This window comes from Chaetura pelagica, unplaced genomic scaffold (genome assembly GCF_000747805.2).
Source record: "Chaetura pelagica isolate M959 unplaced genomic scaffold, ChaPel_1.0 scaffold264, whole genome shotgun sequence".
Lineage (NCBI taxonomy): Eukaryota > Metazoa > Chordata > Aves > Apodiformes > Apodidae > Chaetura > Chaetura pelagica.
In genome coordinates, this window is record NW_009953064.1 from 2,055,505 (window position 1) to 2,080,010 (window position 24,506).

General features: G+C 41.6%; 1 protein-coding gene across 1 annotated transcript in view; it reads right to left on the bottom strand.

Moving 5' to 3' along the window:
* The window catches only part of GPC1 (glypican 1), a 201,381-nt gene that overhangs the window by 74,812 nt on the left and 102,063 nt on the right, over positions 1-24,506 (bottom strand). The window lies entirely within an intron of this gene.

Below are 24,506 nucleotides of genomic sequence, written 5' to 3' on the forward strand. Positions count from 1 at the left end.
CCTTGCCTCTTAGACTGGTCATAGGTCATGCCTGAGTGATGAGGACCACATCTTAAAAAAGCCACACATCCCACTGCAGAAAAGAGCTAAGAGCACAGAAACATCTGCAGGTGGGGAAGATGCTGGAGGGAGGGTCTTTGGCCTTTTTTTATACCCTCTTTAGTTTCCTAAGCTTCTTCTCAAATGCCATTTCTTTGTCCTGATATTGTTATCCATTTGCATTCTCTTCCTTATTCTTCTAAGCTTAAATTTTCCTCCTTTTTTTTGTCTTTCATGTGGATCTATTTAGAAATTCGTTCTGATATTTGCACTTAAAGTAATGCACACTGGTGAGCTAAATCTGCATCACTTCCTACCTAGATGTCATCCTAAAAAAACATTTTTATCCTTCCACAGACCTCAATCAGCTAGGTTCTTGCTATTCCCAGAAGTGGATGACATTGCTAATGTGCATGTATTACATACAAGCAGAAATCGATGCTGTCTGCTATACACCTGGATCAATAGCATGGAAATAAAAATGGATTCTGGACATATGAATAAAAAAATATATATGACAAAAAACAAACCAGGAAATCTTTGAAGAAACTCATAAAATGAAAGGCAGAAAAAAGCAGCAATTCCACCACCTGAAATTATTTGCAGGGCAACTATTTTTAGACACCCCCTTTTAGTCACTAACCTGCATTTATTCTAACGTGGGTTTCTGTGGCTTTTAACTATCTGTGGAAGGCTTAGGTCAGATATAGTAACAAGCACTTGCCACAGTAATTTTAATTAACAAGCTCTAATAAATTTGCACATGTTGCTATATACAGCTCCAAAAATACATGTGTGCATCCCCAAGACCACAGCCAGATTGCTCTGCAGTGAGGCTCCCCAGGAACCACAGGCTGTTCTTGGAACATCAAATCCAATCCTGATGCCCGCAGCCCTGCCCACAGCAGCTGGGTGATGCCCTCCCACTGGAAAACTGCCCCCAGCTGCTGCCCAGCCCAGGCACTCCTGCCCTGTTTCATCCACCACACCCAGAGGCTCCTGCAGGCCTGATGATGTATCCAGCTTTGCCCAGGTGACACAATTCACTCCCTTTTTTGGGTTAATCTCAGTCACTTTGGCTAAAGCACACCTAACAGGCAGAGGCCAGACCCAGCTTGGCAGAGCCAGAGTTAGGCAGCTGTGCAAGAGGGGGAATAATAAACCTCACTCTTCTCAAAACCTTCCAATTCCCACTGAAATCTTCCAGCACATTGAGGCTTGTCCCTATTTTTTTTTTTTTAACCTGTATAACATTGTTCACTCTCAGTGTGGGACACTGAGCAAAAACAGACCTGATCCCCTTTCCTATGGGAAAGCTGCACACTTTACTCAAGGGCATCAAACCCAAGGTGGACACAAACACCACCTGTTCCTTCCAACACAAACCTTCTTCCAACATCCAGCTCTGATCTTCAATAGCACCTGTACAAAATGAAATTGCCTGTGATATGCAGATGGTCAGGTAAGATTGGATATTGGTAACATGGATTACATCTGCTGCACAGGTGTGCACTTAGCTGGTCAGTGCAATACCCACTGAGAATTTGCTTTTTCAAAGAAGAGGGTAAATTGTTTCAGATGGATATTTTTTCTTAAATATATGTATTTCCCATCACAGATATTTTAGAGATGGTATTGGTCAATTAGCTTTCCTCTCAAAGTGAAGAGAAACACACATAATACTCTATTCACCACATATCAAAAATATCCAGCCACACCATAACGTTCCAGCATTTAAAAGAACTGAACTATAAATGAGGGTGTATCAACATATGCTTAAGAGAAACAGGGTAGCTGCTGCTAGGTTTTGTGGACCTTCCCAGAGTTTGGAAAACTTCAGTCAATTATATCCTGCCTAGACAGCAAGAAGTTTGCAAAAGCTTTTTCTGTGCTGTACATTGTGCCAGCATGTGGGAACATTACACTGATGCTATTAGCCAAGACTCTTTTGACATGATGTAAAGCATCTAATAATTATACAGCAAATATGACGAGATGGAATTGAACCTGATCTCAATTAGCAACCAGAAGTATCCTTCCAACTGAGATTAATATTGATTAAACCATAACAAGACTAGTACTTGCCAATAAGAGCTCTATAAAATCAAGGAAAGGTGAGGCCAACCTCTAAGTTGGGAGCACTTTGTCACAAGCTGTAAAGACAGGTGAATCTCCTATGGCCTAATTTGTCCTGCTCAAAAATGGAAGTTTGGCCCTGTATAATTCAGGAAATTACAGTCATTTCAGTGGACAGTTAAGACTGGCCAGGAGCCCAGAGCAGAGATGAACAGACTTCAGGAGACAGCTTTGCTTTCCTTAAAACTTTCCTTAGCCCTAGTACAGTATTACAAACACCAAACCTCATTCCTCTCTCCTTTCCCCCCGCTCTGAAATACAAACTAAAACATGATTCCCACTACTGGTGTACTGTACTTCAAAATACAGGCTTGTGGTTTTTAATTTTCCCCCTTGCACCAAATTAAGGTGGGTATTTTGGAGCTGAACAAATATATTGGATTTATTTGCTCTTCCCCTGAGTAAGGTATAATAGTTTCACCAGTCCAATCCTACGTTTCCTTGACATGGAAATGACTGGATTTATTACTAGCCATTTTTAGATCATATTAAGTCAAACCATAACAACTAAGCACCCTTCAGGGTGTACTGCAGATTATAAAATGCTGCTTGAAAAACAGACCTGCAAGGCTATAAGAGGCAACAATACAAAGCTTACAGCAAATCTTATTTTCAAGATTATTGATCCTATTGAAGTAACATTTTAAAATGTCCAGGCCACCTTCAGAGACCTCCTATACAGCTCATGAAACACTGAGTGCTAATATTCTTCAAAATGTAAAAATACATATACACAGAAGATTAATTGGCAAGTACCTGTTAAAGCAAAATTCTTTCTCTAAGTTTTTGTTAGTACTTTTTTTGATAAAGAGCTACTTGCAAAGTCCAAATGAAACAACTATTACTTACCTTAAAATGAGGGTATGAGGCAAACAATGCCTGGGAGCCTTTATCACTATGAAACCTTGGCCTGGGCAACAATTCATGCCCATATTCCCAGACTACTCCAAACAGAAATTATTCCCTAAAAAGGAGCTTGCATGGTCTCTGATTAAGTAGCCATACAGCCCTGGCCAGAGAGCAGAACCACAGCATTTCATTAATACGAGCTGCTCCAAGATCTGCTCCACGGAACGCTCCAAATGACAGACCTTGCTGCTACTGGTGAGGGAATGTCTGTAGCTCATTACCTGAATAAAAAAAGGACACTGAGAGTTCAGGAGATAGAGGCAGCAACTTTTCCAGTCAACTACTGCAGAGATAAAGTCTAAATGCAAAGTAATAAATATTAATGTGAAGATACAGCAGGCCAGTGAGCTACAGGCACAGCCAATGAGCATTATTTTGTCAAGGAAATTTTCTATCCATTTGAAATTTCACATTTGCACAAAATTGCAATCCTCCACTTCAACAGGAGGCAGAAAACAGTCTAACATGGTGAGGATAATAAAATGCAATACAGATGCTTATTAGGAAATCAGGAAGTCTGTCTTTGGCAGGCTATGATGGCAAGAGCATCAGGAAGCCAAGAACTACCACCAAGATGCTTTTTTCATTGGGTGCAGGCACTGTGACTTCTGCAGGTTACTTGGGACAATGCCATTACACCAGCACAGCGACTTTCAAGTGCTACAGAGTTAAGAGAGCAGTAGCTGCCCAAAAATGCACTCATGATTGTTAAGCCTCTAATCCCAGCTTTGACTCCTTTTTCCTCTCCATAATTGGTTCAAAAACAGCTAGAATTAATCACTGCAAATTTAAAGGTTGTTTTTCTCTTTGCTTAGGATCTGCCTTAGGACACACATAGGGCTAAGCAAGGGTGAAGACATGGGCCAGACCCCCTTGAGAGTCTGGCATTCCCTTAATGCACAGTAAGGCTCAGACTAATAGTAATAATAGTACCACCATGGTGAGAAGAACTGCAGTAGAACTTAGTCAGCAGTGGCTCTGACTCAGAGGCCACTCATCCGTTTCCTGGATCCATCTCTTACATCTCCCTTACACCCCCCTCTACAACATCCCTGTCCATCCTAATGCTGGTCTAGCACAGCTCTGTAGTTTTTTCTCACTCACCTCCTCCCTCTTCCCATACACTGTTCCCCCATCCACTCTATTCCACCTCAGCTATCAGATGCGCAGAGCAGGCCTGCTCAGCCAGACACTCACCAGTGGCACCTCCTCCTGAATGCTGGCCAAGCTAATACTCCTTCATATTAAGATCCCTATACCTTGCTCCAGATTTCAAATGGGCATTGTGGTCAGCACAACTGCAACTGATTTCCAATTCAGGTCAGCTTCACATCACGAAGAGCAGACTTCAGTCATTAGGTCCACCAGCTTTAATGATCCCTTTGTAACTCTTCTAGATGGCATTACATCGCACACTCCTTTGGATTATCCTGGAGCATCCCATTTCTTGTTATTACAGAAAGTCAAGAAACACAACATGAGCAGGGCTCCTAAAAATGAAATTTGTGCCCAGCTGCACTGTGCAAGCAGAGTTATGGTGCAGAGAAAATTACAGGCAATAAATAAATGTGTATATAGATAGAGAACGTCTTTAAATACGTGTCTGCAAAACATTCTTTGGCATGCTTAATGAGAAACCTATTTCTCGTCCTCTAAAACCATTTGCTTAAGACTTTGTGTGCTCTGTACTTAACTAGGGTTAGTGGGCCAGCAAATGCAGTATTTTTCATTTCCATTTCATAGAATTCCATCAGAGGCAGATATTTTCAAACACTGCATTTGCAAAATACTGCTGCTAGTATATCTGTAAGACAAACTAACTGTGACACCCTATAAAATCTGAACATTATTTAGTATGCCATTGGAAGTGCAGAGGAACAGAGGGCACCTCTCCAAACTACAGGTTACACCGATAAATCCTCCTTCACTCACTCCATGAGTTTCTTTGCCTGATTCTCTTGGATCATCTAACACTTCCAGAGCTGACTTTAAAAAAACTGATGTAGCCAGGAACCTGAAATAAAGTATTTTCATCCTTGCCTTCCATGGTCTTACACAGCAGGGTCACGTGGATAGACTTGGATAAAATGACAGAACTGCTTACTAAAATAAGAGCTGATATTCCAAGATGACCTGAAAAATACCATCCAGCAAGGTTAATTCCCCATTGCTGTCCCTTCTTGCCCAGAAACTGCCCAGGATTAACGAGCCTCTCTTCCTCTCACCATTGTCTGCTCAGACACATCTCCAACTCAAGTTGTACAGCTCCTGGCTCCAGAACAGGTTGTTACTACTTTGGCAGGACACCTTAGCACCCAAGATGGACAAAATTATATACAGCATAAATTATGTGTCTTCATTGCTCATGCATATGTGAACAGCAAAGAAAACACTGCTACCTCCTCGCTAGTGCAACTGTCACACAACACCACCAGAGAACGTTTCATGGCCAGCAAAACCCTAAATGTTCCCACTTAAGTCAATACACAGGTCAGAAGTACACACTGCAGTCAATAAAGAAGATGTAGAGAAAGTTCACAAATGACAGACAAGAAGCATTAAAAAAAAAGTAAAAGGTGAGGATGCAACACCACACTGATTTCACAACAGAGGTGGGTTTTGAGAGCTAAATAGGCAACTAATAAAAACTGACAGATTTAAGTTGAAAATCTCATGAGAATCCTAAAGACTCCCCATGTATCAGGAAAATGAGTTTGCAAAAGCAATGATGGGTTGCACTAGTAATTTATAATCTTTCAGCTGCTGAGATTGTGAACAGTGGCACTTTGTGATCTTATAGGGAAAGCAGCTCTACTGCCATCTGGTCATATATTTCTGGCCAGGATCATTTAGTGGATCCTGTAATGAAAAAAGTTGCACATCTCCTAAAAATCCAAATTATGCCAGCTGTGCCACAGTGTCACTTGCGGTTTCAAGGAGGACAGCTGTCACTCCCTTCCTCTGAAGATAGCAAGCAGACTGCCTTGCATAAGAGACCTAATTTCTCTTGGATTGCCCTAAATTACTTTACCTGTCAGTAGGAAAAGAAAGGGTGGTCCCTGCTAACATTTTTTGTTTGATTTTTGCTGACATATATACAGCACTGTTTCTACACCCATCTTCCTGAGCTACTGTGAAGAATTTGATACTTGGACCTTGACTCTAATCTGAATTGAAGCCAGTACAAAGAGAGCATGGGTTCTACAAAAAACAGCAGACCTGCCTTGGCATAAAACCAGTTTGAAAGAGGGTGCAGTTAAGCTCATCATCTTCTCCTCTCCTAACGAATGAAGCATTGCACATTTTAGATATTACCTCAGCAACTTACTGCCAGTTTTAAATTGCTCTGTCATCTCAGATTAGCACTCATCATTCATGCTAATGTAAACTAAATGGTACCTCTCCTGAAATGTGAAAAAATAAATGGGATTACAATGCGGGTTGCAGGGCATGAAATTTCTAATCCATGAGTAACTAATTATTGTAGGTACTTCATAGTACTTCTGTCCACAGAGCCATCAATTTGAACCCATATATTTGCTATTATGTTATTCTAAGGTCAAATCTTGTCTGCCTTAAGCACACAACTACTCCCACTGGCTCCAAGGGGCTATCTGCAAAGGCAAAGATATATAACCTCAAATGAGCAGCAAAAAGCAAAATGACCACCAAACTATCTATAGCAAAACTACACACTTGCAGGACACATAGGTGAAGAGTGTGCCTTCGAAACCACAGCCCGTCCACACTCCACCTGCTCACAAAGAAAAACAGAGTGGAGAATTATAGTCCAATACCTCGTGTGACAGGAAGGAAATAGCATTGGGAAATGCTTATTTTAATGACAGGAAAATATTTGCCAGGCTTGGGCTTAGCAGCAGTAGAAACGTTATTACTTTCCAAGCTGGAAGAGGAAATATTTCAAGGGCTATTTTTTGACACCTTCACTGTGGCTTGATTTCTGCATCTATTAAGAAGAAGTCCACAGAGCTGTGGATTCCTTGCAAATCTTTGCATAGCACTCCATTTTATAAGGCTATCGTGTAAAAGAGTTGTATGCATTTTACAGCAAGCTGAACAACTACTGAAAGTGAATATAAATGAAAATATTAAAATCCCCTTGGTTTTGTTTCCAGAGTTAGCGCTAAATTCAATGTCTTCTTCACTTTATTATTTCTCAAAAGTATAGAGTGGTGCCCCATGAAAGCTGCTGCATAGAGAAGCTTCACTGAATACAGTTTCCTTCCTAATGCATAAGTTTGTCAGCCTTTTAACCCAAAATACCCTTAAAACATTGAGAACATAGAAAGCTTTATTTCCTAATAATCTGCAGTTTCATCTTCCCAGCATGCTTAAATTGATTGAAATCCATTTACAAATATCATCATTGCAAGCACTTCAAAGCCTAGGAGATGTCTCTTAATTCTAATTACTGTGCTTGTCTTGGGCCATCCTGAGCCTCCCTTCAAACACCCGTTGATTTTGGTCGGGATGCAGGGTACAGAGCAATGACACCAGCAAGTACATTAGTTCTGTTATGCTGCCCTGAAATAAGACAGAGAGGAAACAATGTTTCTGTGCAGTAAAGTTTCAGTAAGCCAGACAATCCTGGCAAGTGCAGTAAGTGAAAGTCTTTGAAGAATGAACATTTACAAATGTGGAACCATCTAGCTCTGGAAATTACCTCTCAGAGTTATCGTGGTGTACTTTAAGGTTTCTCTCTCATTATGTGCAGGCAAATTTTTAGTCTAATTTCTGGGTTCAGAGCTTTCTGAAAAAAAATAGTAATTAATTTTAATTTTGGAATAAAGAGAAATGAGAGAAAAAAAAAGAGAGACACGTCTACAAAAATGCTTCTTAACACTGATATCTCCTGGCTGTGGCTTATTTCTTAACTGCTCTTCTTTGTTAAAGCCAATCTCTGTTTTTAACACATTATGTTTTCCTTCCTCTATCCTACTCTTTTCATGCATAATCAAATGCATTTATGGTTCATACATGGCTGTTACTAAAGGATGTGTGCACCTTTTTAGTCTATCATTGTAATACCTGTGGGAGGTGGGAAAGTCCTACTACAATCTTGGGTTCAAAACATCATGGATATTTAGGGTCCTGCCACATGGCTTTTCTGGCTCAGAGCCTCCACTATGTCTCTAAAATAACAAAGGACATCTTAAATGAAGCAGGGAACCACTCTTAAGAGTGTCAATACCTAGGCTGGAAGACTCATTGCTGGACGAAATTTTCCTTTTTTATTTAGTCCTATGTTGCTGAAGGGTAAAGATATTAGATAAGGGAAAAATCACATCCTTATCCTCTTCTCTCTAAGCGTATCTTTGTTAAAAGCTTTCAGCTGTTGGCATACACTGACTACAAACAGTTCAGTATATTCTGCTTTAACCCAGCCCAGTTTTCTCTCAAAAAGCACTGCATAAAAGTTTGCAAATAACTACCAAATCTCTTATTTAGTTCAACACTCCTGACTTTTTCCCTACGGAGCCGCAAATAGGACTTTTATTGCCCTTTGCACCTGGCTTTGTTCTGCAGAAGGACTGGTGAGCAGTTGGTTTGGCAAAGCAGAGTGCTCAGGTGAGGGCTGGGTGGCTGTGCAGTGTCTGTACACACACACACAGCCCTGCCACAGTGGATGGCTTAGAAAGGAAATGCCCACCTTTACTTGAGGGCTTCACCAGTTCCCTGCCCAGTTCTGAGCAACTGACGTACAAAACAGGCAAGCCACCTACCCACATGACACACCAGGAGAAGCATAGCTCCCCTGTCCTCCACCCTTGGGAACTGTCTAAACATACTGTGCTTATGAACACAAGATCTATTTTGAATGTCCAGCTTCCCAGAAGCAAACAGTGAACCCGGCTGACCCAAGGTAGCAGTTTTCATAAGAAAAAAACCCCTCAATATCTCAAAATTGGACTTCATACAGGTACCTTTGGGTGGTCAAAACAAGCAGCTACCCTGAACCTCTTGCCTTGGGTTGGTAACCACAGGCACCCTGGCCTCCTGAGGCAACGGCACTATCACCTACAGTAGCCAAATATTCCTCAGGACAGTGCGCACGGAATATTTTTTCTTACTGAAATCACAAGGAAACGTGACTTTTTTCCTCCATGGTAGCTCAGGAGCCCAGAGTAACCCCAAAATACCATTCCATCCTAATTGCCACTATCACATACCTTTGAATAGAGACTGTATTTTCCACCTTCTCAAAGCAATTAGCTCTTAAGATATGCATTAGTTCAATCTTTCCAGGATTTAAATTAAGCCAATAATTAAATTGTCCAAAGCGAACTACGTGAATATTTTCAACATCTTGAAAACAGTCTTTGATGCTTGTCACTTTAAAGCCACAGATTTTTGTCTAGAAATCAACCATTTAGATTCCCTAAAGTGGAAATTGAGAGGAAAAAAATAGTATATTTTCATACTCAAATTAATATTTTATTATTTAGCCCATATCTAAAAAGTGTCTTGAACTTGTTACGTGGATTTATTAACCTGGGGTACTGTAGGTTAAAAATGGGTTTGTATTAGGATTGCATACACAACAAACACGTGAGCACATGCATAAGGAGCAGGAAGGATGAACAGGAGAATTCCTTTACAGATGGAGATCAGAACTCTCACTATGAAGGATTTTATCAGGTGTTTGGAATTGCACTGTTCACTTTGTCTACGGTGTTAACTAGCTAGAACGACCATGAAGTAAGTCCCTTGGAGCATGAACACAGGTTTTGTTCATCAAATCAGCAATTCTTGTAAATAAGAAATTACAAACTGTTCCCTGGATATTAGTTTTGCTAATTTGACAGTGTTGAAAAATACATTTTTATTGCTAATAGGAGTTTAAAGTGCAACTGCTTCTTTGTCTAAATTGCCTGTTTGTAGCAATCTGAAATGGAAGTATTTTATCACCTTAGCTTGACAGAGTGAATTTCTATTATCAGAAGAAAAAGAGCTTCCAGTATCCGATTTCAGGTTCCAAATTGCTTCAGTTCATTGTGAATCTCTGAAAGTATGGAGAAAATGTACTCTATTTCCAGTTTAACACTGCTATGAAATACCCTAAATCTGCAACTGTGCAGATAAACGTCTGGGTTTATATACAAAGAGGACAAAACTCTAGCAAAATAATTAACAAAATTTACTGCAGTGCTATGACTGCAGGAAAGACCTGAGAAGATTTAAATGTGCTGTTGGTGGCTGGTTGCTTCCTAGGTTGCTTGGGAAGCTTCTGGTGCAGAACACAACAAACATCAAACAGTCCAATTATCATGATGAAAGTGCTCAGTCAACATGCTGTGACCCATCGCTTGGGTCTGGCAGGGAAGCATTTGATCCATATTGTGGTTTGTGGTTTGCACAGGTATCACCCACCACCTCAAACGCCTGTCCTTTTAAAATACATTGCACAATCGAGACCTGCGACTTTTTATGACAGCACAGATTCCAATCTGTTCAGTCCTCTTAATGAAAATTAATCATAATACTTTTATTAAATGGGAAACAACCAAACCCAAACTCTGCCTGCTGACAGTGTTCTGTGTATCACTCCTAATTCCTTTAAATGTGCTTTTTATGTTTGCCAGAAATATCCCTTTTCTCACTTTGCTAAAATATCTCAATCTATCCTCTAGATGTCCAAACATGACCTCTGCTGATCAGGCTATTTCCATCTGCCAGCTTCTCCCTTCTGTGTGCTCAGGAACATGCCTCTTAAGAGCCTGAACCGAGGGTGTGCAAGTGTTACTGGTTACAAGTTATTTATGTATTCTCCTGGTGTTAAGGTACACCCATCTTCAAAGCAGAGCTGCCTTCCAAAGAGAATCCTTCTGATCTGCAGATGTGGAGCATAAAAAGCAGCAAAATTCTTAGCCTTGAAGCCCACAAGGGACAGCCTGTTAAGACTCAGCCTTTCCAGTATCTTCACACCTAAGTCTCAAGGTGGTTTCTTAACTTATCCATCCAATGTCCACTTCAGTGACCACGGAAGCACCTCTCCAGCAACTTCAACAACCTCTGTATCAGATCTTTGCCATGTGTCATGTTTATTTAAACAGAAGGGAGAGTTTACATTCTGTAAGAAGGGCCTTAGGACTAGGAGTTGATCTACTCATTTAGGAATGAAAAGCAGAGATCCTGGGAAAGAGCTGCTGTGAGGACAAGGCCAGTTTATTTCAATAGCCTTTTTTTGGCAGTGCTTATTTCAGCCTGTTGCAGGGAGAAGTCAAAGATCCCTCAAGACGGATGCCTGGCCATGCCATTCAGTGCAGGATGAGGCTTGTGTCCTGCCCATCCCTGCACCCTACCAGCTCCCATGCCGAAACAAGAGGAGCAGCTACCAGCATCACTGCCCTCCAGCACTGCAGTAACTTTGTGGCCTTATATGTATCCCTTCTGTACTAAGTCTCACCACAATGATTACCCCTGGTCTAATAGAGACATTCATTCCCACAGCTGTATTTCTGCTATTACTGTTCACTCAGCAGTTGGGTTTGACAACATGATTTCTTGAGGTGACTGATTCCATCCTCAGTTCACCCAGGCATACCCCTGAGGCAACTATTATCCAGCAGCCACAAGTAGGTTTACAGCAAGCAAGCAGTTCACATTTCACACTGGCAACCTCCTCCCTTCCCTTCGGAGATGAATGAGGCATCTCCAGAGGCCTATCAACCCTCTGCCACAAACACTTCCAGCAAAAGTGTCTCCAGCTGCTGCCGTGGACATCTCCAACTCCCCCAGGAGCACCATGGATCTCAAGATCACTGACCTCAGACCTCCCAGTTATGAGGCTGTACATGCAGCCCCACCAGCCCTCAGAACAAGTGAAGAAAAAGGCCCCAAAGAGCTTTGGGGAAAATTGCTGTGTGCAGCTACTTTAAAGAGAGGGCTGTGGGACCTACAGGCTCACTCTCTGAGCTCAGTACCTACAGATTCAACAGATAATCAGATGTTAACTTCTGTTAACAACACTGACCTATGGCTTCTTTTCCATTTTTTACACACAACAGTCAAAGGCTTGTTCTATTTTCTTTGGATCCAAGGGAGAAATTTTTTTATTTAATTTTCTGTGTTTCTTTCAGAATTATACAGTCTGTCACAGCTTTATTTCTCAATGAAAACCTGAAAATCATCAAGCCATGCCATAACCAAGTCAGACCAACTTATTCAGTGTCAAAACTTGGTTCAGTTTTACCAAAAAGGCTCCCAGTAAGTTTTCAGGGATGCTAATCCACAGGCGGATCGTACTCCAGTATGATACATGTATGGTGTTTTCCTTGGCTTGGAATAAAATAGAACTGCTTCAGACACACTGTGCTTCAGCTGTATAAAATGTCTCAATTAGCATTTCTTGTTTTGTTCTCAGAAGAGAAAGTAACAATAGACTCCAAATCTCTCTTCTTATCTGAGGCTGGGCTGCATATTTAAAGGTAATTGTAAGCTTCTTAATAGCTTGGCATTTTCCACTGCACCTTCTAGAGAAGAGAAAAACCCAGATTGAAGAACTACTGAACTGTGAATATTCATTCAGCATTCTCTGCAGGCATTTTTCTCTTGTATTTAAGCCAAAACAGTAAGTAGTGTAGGCAGGAAGCATACAGAGAAATTGCTTACTGGTGACCAAAGGTAAGAAAGGTCTAATGTTTATTTCCTATGTTGCTCCTATGTGTGCATTGCCCAGAATCTTTTAATTATATTTCAAGGTACTCTGAACTTGTAAAAGGACATAAAATATATTTATAGCTCACTTAAACTCTTGGTAATGAAACAACCATCCTACACAAGACCTCTGCTAATCAACTGAAGACTTTCTGTGCTTTAACTAAAAATGCAGAAAACCAACTTTTCTATTCTCCAACAGAAATGCTCATCACACTTTAAAGGCAACAATGAAGAAAAGCTTTTCTTTTCTTAGGTAACAGTTTGAGTCTGCATCAGTTCATGTGTGATGTCTGAAGAACAAAAATACAATTTCACTGGCAAAGCATATTTATTATAACTGTTATTATAGTGCTGGAAGATTTCAACCACACTGTGACAAACACTGAAGAAACATATAACAAAATGATCACCCTCTCTAAACCTTTTCCTGTCTAAATATGTTATTTTCTCTCTTATAGACTAAAACAATACAGGGGTAATCAAATACAGAGGTCTTTAAAGATTTCACTTAACCAATCACACTTGATGCAAATTTCTGATGAGCAGACTGAAGAGTCCCTGGACTATTCTGCTCCTTTAATTATACACCTCACAGAAAACTTACCTTACAAATCTTACACAAATCTTCCATGCTGGGGAACTGCCTTAAGGTGAATTCTGGGGAAGATCAGCCAAGCATGTTAACTGTTTCTAAGGCTCAGATGAAGGAACAGAGTGGGTACCCAAAGCTGCCTTTGCTTTTGTTTTTCAGCCTGAAGCTGTCAGTCCATAGCATGCTGGAGTGGATGGTGTTCAGGGGAGATGGGCAGGCCTGGAGCTCCTCTTGCCTGGGGATGCAGCTTCCTCTGGCCCTCCTGGGCCAGCAGCACACATCTAGCTGCCCTGCAGAGCAGAGCAAGGAGCTGCTGGAGCACTGGGCTCACCAGTTGCTGGTTGATGATGATTTGATGACAGCAACCAGAACCTCTGGGGTGAAAGAGGGGCCTTATATTAGATTTGTAAAGACTACAGTGAAGTCTCTCTTACAATTGCAAAGCCAAAGATCCCCATACTCAGGGAAAGGAAAAAAACTGAGTTGCTGGTAAAACCTTAATTTAGCTAACTGATGCATGTGCATTACGATACAATCTTTAATTAGCTTTGAGGAAATTAATAATTATGTTCTGAGTGCAGGATTTGGCTGCTGTGCAGTAAATAATGCAGCACACTACACAGCGAACGATGATGATTCAGCAAACCTCATCCATCATGTGCCCTGCAAGATGCAAGGGGCTTATGGAAAAAAAAAATAAATCCTAGGATCACATCATTAGGGAGTATGAGTAGTATATTTGTGCCAGAGAGGGAGGCACAAATTAAGGTGTCACAAGAAATCTCAGTTCTAGTCTTTCACCTTGTTTTTTCATTATGAACTACCCAAACATGAAAATATTTAGTGTTTCTTATCTGTTTCATACAGCAGACATGGTCAAACAGAATCACAAAATGGTTTGGGTTGGAAAGGACCTTAAAGATCCAGTTCCAAGTCCCTTGCATGGTCAGGGACACCTCCCACTAGATCAGGTTGCTCAGAGCCCCATCCAACCTGCCCCTGAACACTTGAGCACAAAACAAACAAATCACAGCTATATATTATTCTTGGAAATTTCCCTATCAGCTCTTGCTTTTCCTATGACCAGGAGGGCAGAAGCAGAGTCACAGGCACAGACGGGCATACCAGAAGAGAGCCGAGAGCTGAAATCCTGCTCTTAGAAAGTATATTCCAGCCATTCCCCTCATGACAAGTTTACTACGTGCTGTTGTGCAATACCTTTATTGGCATTTATTAGTCCTTCAGGACCAATTAATTCATTTTTAGCAGCACTAAAACAGAGGTTGCAGTTTACAAGTGAATCGCTGCACTGCTGGGACTGTAGGAAGCTGCTCAATTATCTCCACTGCGTTAAAAGCAGAATTCAGACTTGATACTAACATTAAATTGTAACAAACACTATTTCCCTGAGCCTTGATTAACCAACAGTCTGATCCCCAGCCTGCAGCTATCTTGGGCTTCTGGGGAGGTAGGTTGGGGGTGTTTGCTTTATTTACTTTTATCACTGCCATGTAGCTTGTGAAACTACAGAGACTGTCACTCTTTTTGTATCTGATTTTTCCTTCATTTGGAGCTTCATTTCTGTTTCAGAACAGCTGGAGACCACAATTTAGCACTGACATTTAACTTGTGGCATTCTCAAGTCAAATTAACAAGCTTGCTACCTCTTGACATGTAAATATACTACGATATTCATCCCTGGTGTCACCTAACCTCCTATTTCAGCACCTTCCTAACCTTATGGTGAAGGATTTCTTCCTGATGCTTAACCTAAATCTACCCTCTTCCAGTTTGAAACCACTACCCCTTGTCCTATCACTGCCCTCTCTGGTGAAAAGCCCCTCTCCAGATTCCCTACAGGCTCTTCAGGTACTGGAAGGTGCTATAAGGTCTGCCCAGAGCCTTCTCTTCTCCAGGCTGAAAAGCCCCCATTCTCAGCCTGTCTTCATAGCAGAGCTGCTTGAGCCCTTGGATCATCTTTGTGGCCCTTCTCTGGCCCCTCTCCAACAGCTCTATGGCTTTCCTGTGCTGAGGGCATGAGAACTGTACACAGTATTCCAGGTGGGGTCTCACCAGAGCAGAGTAGAGGGGCTGAATCACCTCCCTGGCCCTCCTGGCCACAATTCATTTGATGCAGCCTGGGACACAACTGGCTCTCTGGGCTCCAGCACACACTGGCGGCTCATATCAAGCTTCTCATCTACTACCACCCTCGAGTCCTTTTCTTCAGGACTGCTCTCTAACCATTCTTCCTGCAGCCTGAAATACTCACACCTGTCCACATACATACATACATACACATGTATATTGTTCTATGTATTTGAACCCCTCCCTTAATCAACACCACCAAGCACTGAGCTTCAATGAACCCATGCTCTTGACTGTACTACTTTGAAAAAAGTGGTAACTCTCATTCTTTGTGCAAGAATGAAAATCCAAGCATTTTTCATGGTGCTATGATAATTTTTCATATTTTGTTTAATTTTGTTTCAGACTCATTTGGCAGCTCTCGCAGGTTGAGCCAGGGAAAGATTATGGCTGTTGTTTTAAGCAGCAGGTGTAACAATCAACATGGATATGGATGTATCCCTCATGGAGAGGTAGCTACGACAAATGGAGACAACAGTTCAAGGATTACATGCAAAAATAATGTGAAGTGATTGATAAAAAGGTGCTTCAGAGGACTTGTGTCCTTCCTCTACTAATGAGTGCAGTCTCACTGTTCTCCTTCCTGGGTTTTTACAGCGGCTGCTTTCATGCTAGCGTTTGGGCAAAACGTTTGCTGATGATAACCCCTTGGTCACCAGGAATCATCGCTGAGCAACACAGAGGAACTTTCTGCAAAGGACTGATCCTGCTGGGACTGTAGTGGATTCCGAGGGATATTACTAAAAAGAAATCTTTACAGGCCCTTGACAGCACTGCCATTTTTACATGCCCTCTCCTAAAGAAGGAATGTAGCTAAAGCAAAATTCATAGTGTATCCTAACTCCTGATTCCACCAACTTGAAGCACCTGATGATAAACTCACATTTTGGAGAACCAGGTCCTGTGAAAGGTGGGTTTTCTAATTTCTATTTCTCTTCAGAATGAAACAAAGCTAGCTCTGGGTGTCTGGCCAAATCTGCCAGTTTAATGAAAATGACTTAACACTATCCAGTTTCTTCAGAACTAGCTACGAACTGCTGGGTAAAAATGAGGGGTTTCTTTCTCTCTAAGCTGGCTAATATAAAAAAATACAAGAAACAGAATCAAAATACCCTGAAATAGCCTGGAAGGGAAATGAAGTACTGGGAAAAAAATCTGCACATATTGCCCCAAGTTAATTGTGCTTTTAAATTCAATAAGCTGTGTTGGTCTGAAGGGAGAAAATTAAGTGAGAACGGGAAAGGAAGAAGGAGAAGCAAAGCATCCTCAAGCAGCCACGGCAAATATAAAGGTGAGATGCTCATCAGTGAAGGCATTCAGACTCTTTCTACCCCCAAGAGCTATTGTCTTTCACTCTTGTAGACAGATTGATTCTCACCCTTATTTTCATAGGTACAGCACACCTTCAAGCTCCCACTGGTACCACTGGTACTCATGCTACACACTTATCCAGTCACACAGGTTATTACATGCCAAAAAACTCCTGTTATATCCTTGCCCTCATTTACGTAAGTTGTTTGTGGACTTCCTTCATGGTTTTGATTATTACTTCCACTTTGGGAGGGGCATTACACAAAACCCCATTTGTACCCATGACTCAAGGAGCATTTAGAGCCAGTGCCTATTCCCTCTTAGGTGGGGGGCACCAAAAACAAATGCATCAAAAGATCTCGACTGATATATGCCTGTAAGAGATGGGATGACATGCTGTATTTGGTTCTCTTACCTGAAGAGGATCCCTGCATTTTAAGGACTAGAGGGACTTCTGGTACTCCAGCACCTTACCCAAAGCTAAGGGACTTGAGCTCTGCTCCCACCTCTAGCAAAAACCTATTGTTTGACCTTCCACTCATATCTTCTCTCTTATAGCCCACTAACTCAAACCTGGGATTTTGTTTGTTTGTTTTTAAACAAAGTCCTTGGACCCTAGGTTCAGTCTCAGGCAGGCAGGATGCCCTGCAGTGCATCACAGTAACAAGAAGCTTCTTGCTCAATGGATGTGCTACTTCAATGCCAATAACTAATAAAGTAGAATCAACAGTTTGCTGCGAGCATTCCTGGTGAGAGAGAACAAAGTACTTCTAATCATCTCAAATGAGAACAGATATCTTGAAGTACTCAAAACAACACAACCTCCTATGTCAGGACATGCCACGTATTTCAGTATTGTATTTTCAAGCTTATTGCATGTTCAGATCTGTAAGCAGGGACAGAAGCTTGTCTCTGGAGCCCTTGATGCTCCCAAATTACCACAGCACCTTGCTAGGAACTCAAACATGACTCTTGGCAAATGTCAAGCTGGGGGGGAGTTACTAACCCAAGAGCTGATTAAGATCACCTACATTTCTTTCCAATAACAGCAGTCCAGAAAATTCTAGTATTTCCCTCCTATGAGAAACACTGAGCATCAGACAGCTGAAAGGCAAAAACCATTTCATGTGGAAACTGGTCAACCAGTTGGAAGATGGCTGAGTTCAAGAGATAGGTTCAAGAGACAGGCTCTCCTGCAGTACTATGCAGAAAAACCTCAGCTGTTGGTCTCTAGTTTCACCACTCTGACCTCCAGCCAGACACCTGAGTGCAATGCTGCTTCAGTCACTGAAGGCCACATCCAGCACTTGTCATAAAAGCTTAGCTGTTTGGCTGCTTACTCTGAAATTAGAGGTTTTCAAAGAGATTTGTGCATTGATTCCTGAAGGTTAAAATAAACTCTGCCAACACTTTCTTCTGAAATTACTATCTGGACATCACTAATTTCTGAGAAAATATGCCCATGTTATCCACTGTCTTGGAAGAGCAGGCCCTTTCTTTCATGTCTCCAAGCACATGCATGTTTCACTGTTTCCTGAGCACTCAGAGGCAGCCTTTTTGAGTGTCTCACAAAACATGGTGCCAGCTGCTGAAACTGAGACATCTGATCCACCTTTTCTACCTAAGCTGACTTCTGCAGGAATGAAGTATCTTTGGAGCATGCATGCCCTTGCAGGAGATACCTCAGTGCAGAGGTCTCATCTCAGCCCCTGCCACTGCTCTGGTTTTATTCTCTTTCTGTAAAAGAGAATATTGTGCCTATGCCATCTGTTAAGCAAAATGCTGCACGTAATTGCAATATACCCTGCAGCACTGAACAGGGCCTTGCAGATTAAATGTGAAGGGAAGTGGCTGTAAGGGAAGAGAAAACTCCAGGTGCTGGAGCTGTTACAGGTGAGCCTCAGCATTTGGTTCCCTGAGGCATCTACCTGTCAGAATTAATCTTGCTGAGCCCAGGAATGCACCTCAGTAGACGCCGCACCCCATTCCAGGAAACCATAAATACCAAACGGGATGCTCAGCACCACACATTAAAGTATCTTTTTTTCTGCAGAGCATGATTGTGGGGGGAGTGACAGCTAGACTAGCATCAATCTTGCCTCATCCTGGGGTTTTCTTAAGGTAGTTCTCCTTGGGAGAAACAACGAAGGAAGTGAGTGTGGGTACCTGCTGCCTTCCTCCTGAGGATGCCTCCAAGTGAACCCCCTTCTTTGTTTCTCTGTCCTGGATATGCTTGGGGACTCTGCTTTTTTTTTTCCAGATTGAAGGACATTCTCCTTCTTCCCAAAACCAAACTTAATCAGAATAATTTTTCACAGTCACAATTGCAAGTACTTCTGATAATGCACCCCAGAGGCAAAGCCAGAGAAGAACTGGTTATCATCAGAATGATGTTGCCCAAGAACCATGCAGAAGACACAAAACAAGTAACAATTATTTGGGTAGGGCAGTTTTACCAAACATGGTGCCCCTGGCCTGTTAGAGAAACAGTGCAGGGGGTGAGGACTTATTTAGCAAAAACAATTGACTCCTTGGTTTCTTTCCCTCTGTTTCCTTGTCATCTCATTAGGAAAAATCATAGTTTTCTCAAAGATTGTTAAGCTTCTTGCTCACCTCAAAGGCCTTCCTTTTCTTAATTCCCCCCTCCCCAGACTCTGTGGCTCTACAAACTTCTAGTCTGATGGCTGAAGTGGTTCCGGTCTATTTATGCTCTTCAATTTCGAAAAAATGTCTGTGCACAGGCACTGCTTGATACCAGATGTTCAGTTATGAGACCCAGCAGAAGACCAATGCAAGACTGATGCTTGGAAAGGCAAATACCAGGTGAGCTGGGGAAGTCACTCTCATGATCCCACCACACAGTCAGAGGGACTGCTGAGCCTGTTGTCCCATAGGGTGCTGGGACCTGCTGCTGCCTCCCATCTGCCCAAGGATGCCCCAGAGGCCAGAGCTCTCCTGCAGAGCTAAGCCCACAGCCAAGGCCACCAACTGAGGCCACACACCACAACTTCAGAGGCAGAGCAGCAGCATGGGGATTTACCACAAAAAACAGCATGCCTGGCTAATTAGGGGCTTCTGGATCAAAAATAATATATTTGAAGTCCAAAACCAAACACCTGGTTTCAGGGAGCAGCCAGTGCTGATGCCAGGGGCAGCAGGAGGCAGCCAGCTCACCAAGTGCAGGCTGGGACTGCCAAAGGGACACTGCTCAATAAAGAAGTACTCCTTCCCACAACTATTGAAACCAAGGTTATTTCAAAACGCACCAAAATTTCCGTATTTTGAGGCATAACCACCCCCTAAAATATTTCATTCCTGTTTCTACATAAATACAGCACCTTTTAGACAACACCTTGCTGAACCCAATCCACACACTGCCTCCATGGAATACCCACTGCTGACAGCCATGCCCAGCAGGACACAAGTGCAGAGCAGCTGTGTTGAGGCAATGCATTTGGGGATGCAGGCACTGCAGTCCTCATCAATCATTCTGTGCAGTGTAGTCTTCCATCTCAGGACTCAGAATACAAAGGCCTTTTGGTGCATAGGCCATCAAATTTGGAGACCTTAGAACTTCAGGCTGGCAGGACTTGGTTCATGTCACCATAAACTGACAAAACACTTAAAAAAATTAGAGTCAGGTCTGGATTTTGAAGTCAAGGTTTAAAGTCAGCAGGGTAGGACACAGCTCTGCCTGCTGGCCTTACTCCATGGTCTCCCTACCAGCTTAAATAAACATCCAAAATATATGCAAATAAATAAATATGCTGCTCTCCCAAAACTGTCCTTTCAGGGGCTAAAACCATAAATACTGTGGGTTAAATAAGTCAGTTGCTCTGACAAAGATGTATTTGGTTTAATTTTAAACAACAGACCTCTAGAAATCTCTAAAATTGTATCCATCAGTGGGTAACAACATCTAGAACATCCCCCACCTTGTAGTATTTAAAGAAAAAATTATTCATCTTTGCAAGAAATATGCAACTGTCTAGAACTAACTCTCAAATAATGTTAATTATCTGCATGGTCTGCGTTTCAGCATATGCGATTTCCAGCTACCAACGCTGGGCATTATGAAAGCTTTTACACGACACCAAGTTTCCAAAGAGCAGCCACCTATAAAATACATAAATTTTAATCTGCATTTTGTTACCATAGCTTAAAAAATCCAGAATTTATGAGAGCTAAAAATAATTTTTAGACTGTGCAGTGTGGAATAAATGCCAAGATTTTTGTTTTGGCTTGCTGATATTTCCTGAAAATATGAAGCAAATCTGAAAGGACAGATTTTCTGGCTCAATGCTAAAGGTCAGCAACTCATATAGGGAGCACTTGCTAAGTATACCAAAATGACTGGGAAGGAAAGATTGGCACAATATTACAGTATTATACAAAGGTGCTTTAATTGTGGATAAAGGGAGAAGAGAGACAGACAGACTAGGATTAGACTCTCAACAAGTGAGCTTTCATCATGACTAGAAAAACAGCCTTGTTCCTTGCTGCTTGCAGCCCCTTGCTGTCACTTCAAGCATAGCCTGCCCTTGCTCCTCATTCACCCCCTCTGCCAGCCATGCAGTCTCAGGCCTGCTGCCATCCCTGGCTCTGAACCTGGCTGCTCTGACCAGGCACCATAAATCACTTCCCTGTCCTTTCCTGCAAGGTCCAGAGGTTTTTCCAGACTCATCTCTGTAACAGATTATGGAAGCACATGTTTCACTTGGAAGGACAGGAGTTCCAAAGTCCCTTGACTCCATACAACACTGACATACGGTTGTGTGATATGCAAAAAAACAACTCATTTTCCCAAGGAATCTCTCCCAAACCTGCTTAATGTTTATAACTTGCCCTCAGCCCAATTCCAGAACCAAAGCATTATCTTTCCAAGTATGGGTTATGTGCAATTTTCCAGGCAAATAAACTCTAACCAAAACCAACCTAGTAGCTTTCAGCAGCTCCCCACCAGAGGCTATGCATCCTGGAACTACGCCCCTCCTTTGCCTGACCAAGAGCTCTGGGACATCAGAATTAACAAGAATTTGTGCATATAATCCTGCTAATGAAATACCACTACTTTGACCTTGATGCCCTCCATAACAATTACGTATCAAAAGCATAAGCTCCCATCACTCACGGCTTGGGTTTATTTTTCTTTTCTAAATGAAAACCAATCAATTGTAGAGAAAAACAGTACCATTTCAGCTAAAAGGTTAACAGCAAGCCACTGACCACATGTGCAGCTTGAATCTGATGCCCCCAAATCCTGCTAACTACAGTAAACTACAGGAAAACAACAAATGCAACTAGTAAGTAGCTAAGCATACTGTAGACTGTTAAGATTTTAAATTTAGCCCTCCCAGATCCTGGAAGGGCCTCCGAGAAGGCATGCGTCCTCTGCTATGCACTCAAACCATAGGATCCTATTCCACAAATATAACTTCTGAATATAAGCTGTAACTACTGTTTGTCATCTGTGTTTCATAAGTGTATTTTCTCTAAAAATACTATGTATGAGATAAAGGACTCTCTGCTCTTCACCACAAAGTTTTTACCCCAAAATCAGCCAGAGAGTGAAACAGACTGTAATTCTCTGCAACAGGACACATAGCTCTAAACAGAGGTGTCCTGACAATTTAGGGCTTTACAGACCACAACTTGCAAACATGAATTATTCTCCAAAGCAAAATGTTGAACACTAGCATGGAGAATATTACTTCAGCGGCAGATTGCTGCAGCTTCACTATTTTCTAGCTGGAGCTTCAGGGCAATTTACAAGCAGAGACCAGTGCCATGATCAGCAGTGAGATTACAGAAGCAAGAATTCCTGTGATTAATCTAAAAAAGAGAGCTCCAGGCCTAAAGTTCACCCTGTTGCACCTGCTAGCAGAGAATATATGAATGATCTGATCTCCAGGCTGCAAATACTACAAGAAAGGGCTGGACACCCCTACCCAGGGGAGCCTTCGCCACTATGGCTTTCTAAGGACAAACAAAATTGCTAACATAAAGACAAGCTGTGCATCAATATCTCTGCAACCCTGACACCAGCACTCTAAGCTGCTGCTAAGGAAATACAGCAAAACTAGGCATCCAGTACCAGAAACAACTCCTCAATCTGACATTAAAAAACTCTTTTAATTGAACAGCTCTAAACAGCTCTACCTTCAAAAATCTTGTTAACTGCAAGATTAACATGAACTGGAAGAGAGGGTGATTTCTATAGTTTCAGCAGCTAAAGTGATTCTATTGCTCCATCACCAGATCATGCTCAATTTTAATTCATCTATGCAATAAAGAAAAAACAATAATACTGCTTATAGGTAAAATCATGCTCAAAACCCAGACAAAATTGGATTTGTTTTTTTTAATAATGTCTTGCATAAATTATAAACTCTCTATTGATTGCAAGGGTAGTTAAGCAAACTAAAAAGGTATAATGGGAGGAGGAGATATCTTCTTGTCCTTATGGCCAAGTGAGGTGGTTATCACTGCAAATCAGCAATGATCTGTGCATTATGGTCTGTTAAAGTAATACTTTGCTTACTGAACACTTACTTTGTTTGATGCTTAAAAGCTCTATTTTTGTATTAAAAAAAAAAAGAAAAGAAAAAAAAAAAAGAAAAAGGAAAGTCCTTACAGCTCTAATTGGCATCTCAACAAAATATCCTCCTTTACTTACTATTATTCTTATTGCTGTTACTATTACTAATCCACTAAAACATCACACTCATGCTAAACCAGTTCTTCACTAGGCAATTTCTGCTTATCAATGCAATCCGCAAAATTTCCTTCAAAGTTTGCACTCTCTTACACAACAGATGTACAACTATGTTCTTCTGAGTGTCTGTGGGAAAAATAAAGAGCAGCTATACCAGCCAATGCTGCAGCAGGCAGTGGAGGGAGAAGGTGGTAAGGCTGGTGAATATTTTGCAATAAACCCTGCAAAGAGCTGGATTTCTGAGGTCAGTGGGTGCCCTCTGTGGCAGCTTCATGAGGTCCCATTCAGACATCAGTCTGAGCAACCAGCATTGTAAGGCTCTTCTGAAAATCCTCATTACCACTTTTTAAAGCAAGTGAAAATCAATTAATTTTCAGCTTTTAAAGGAATGCCTTTGCTGTGGTCAACCCTGGCCACACAGTTACAATACACTTTGCTGAGATGCACTGCCTTTTCTTTCTATTCAGTGTAAAAGCACTTAATCTTGGTTATTGGCTCCCTGAAGGTCAGGCTTATTTCTTTAGATCTATTATTTACTGCTTGAAATTTCCAGTTCCACCTTTCTGGCTATTATAGCTTCTTTCCCCAACTCCTATTCTTTTCATGGTAACTCCTTGTGATGACTGTTGATAAAGTAAGGAGGATCAGGATTCTAAATGTCTGACCTTCTTCAAAATCTGATAATGGATACAGTGTGTGAATCATAGGTCATCTCAATTTTGCCAATAAGCTATTTATTTCCAGTGGCCTTCAAACCTTGAGGTTTACTGTGCACTGCAAAATGGATTCTTCAGGAAACAATAAAACTAAGAGAGCCATCCTTAGGCTTTGCTGAGCATGTTAGGAGGGATTCTGTACTTTGGAGAGAGTGTTTGCCCACATCACCTTACACGCCACAGTCTCTAAGACTCTCACTGCTGTACAGCACTTTATGATATTTGCATCAAGCTGTCTATGTTTTCATTTGCAAACTAT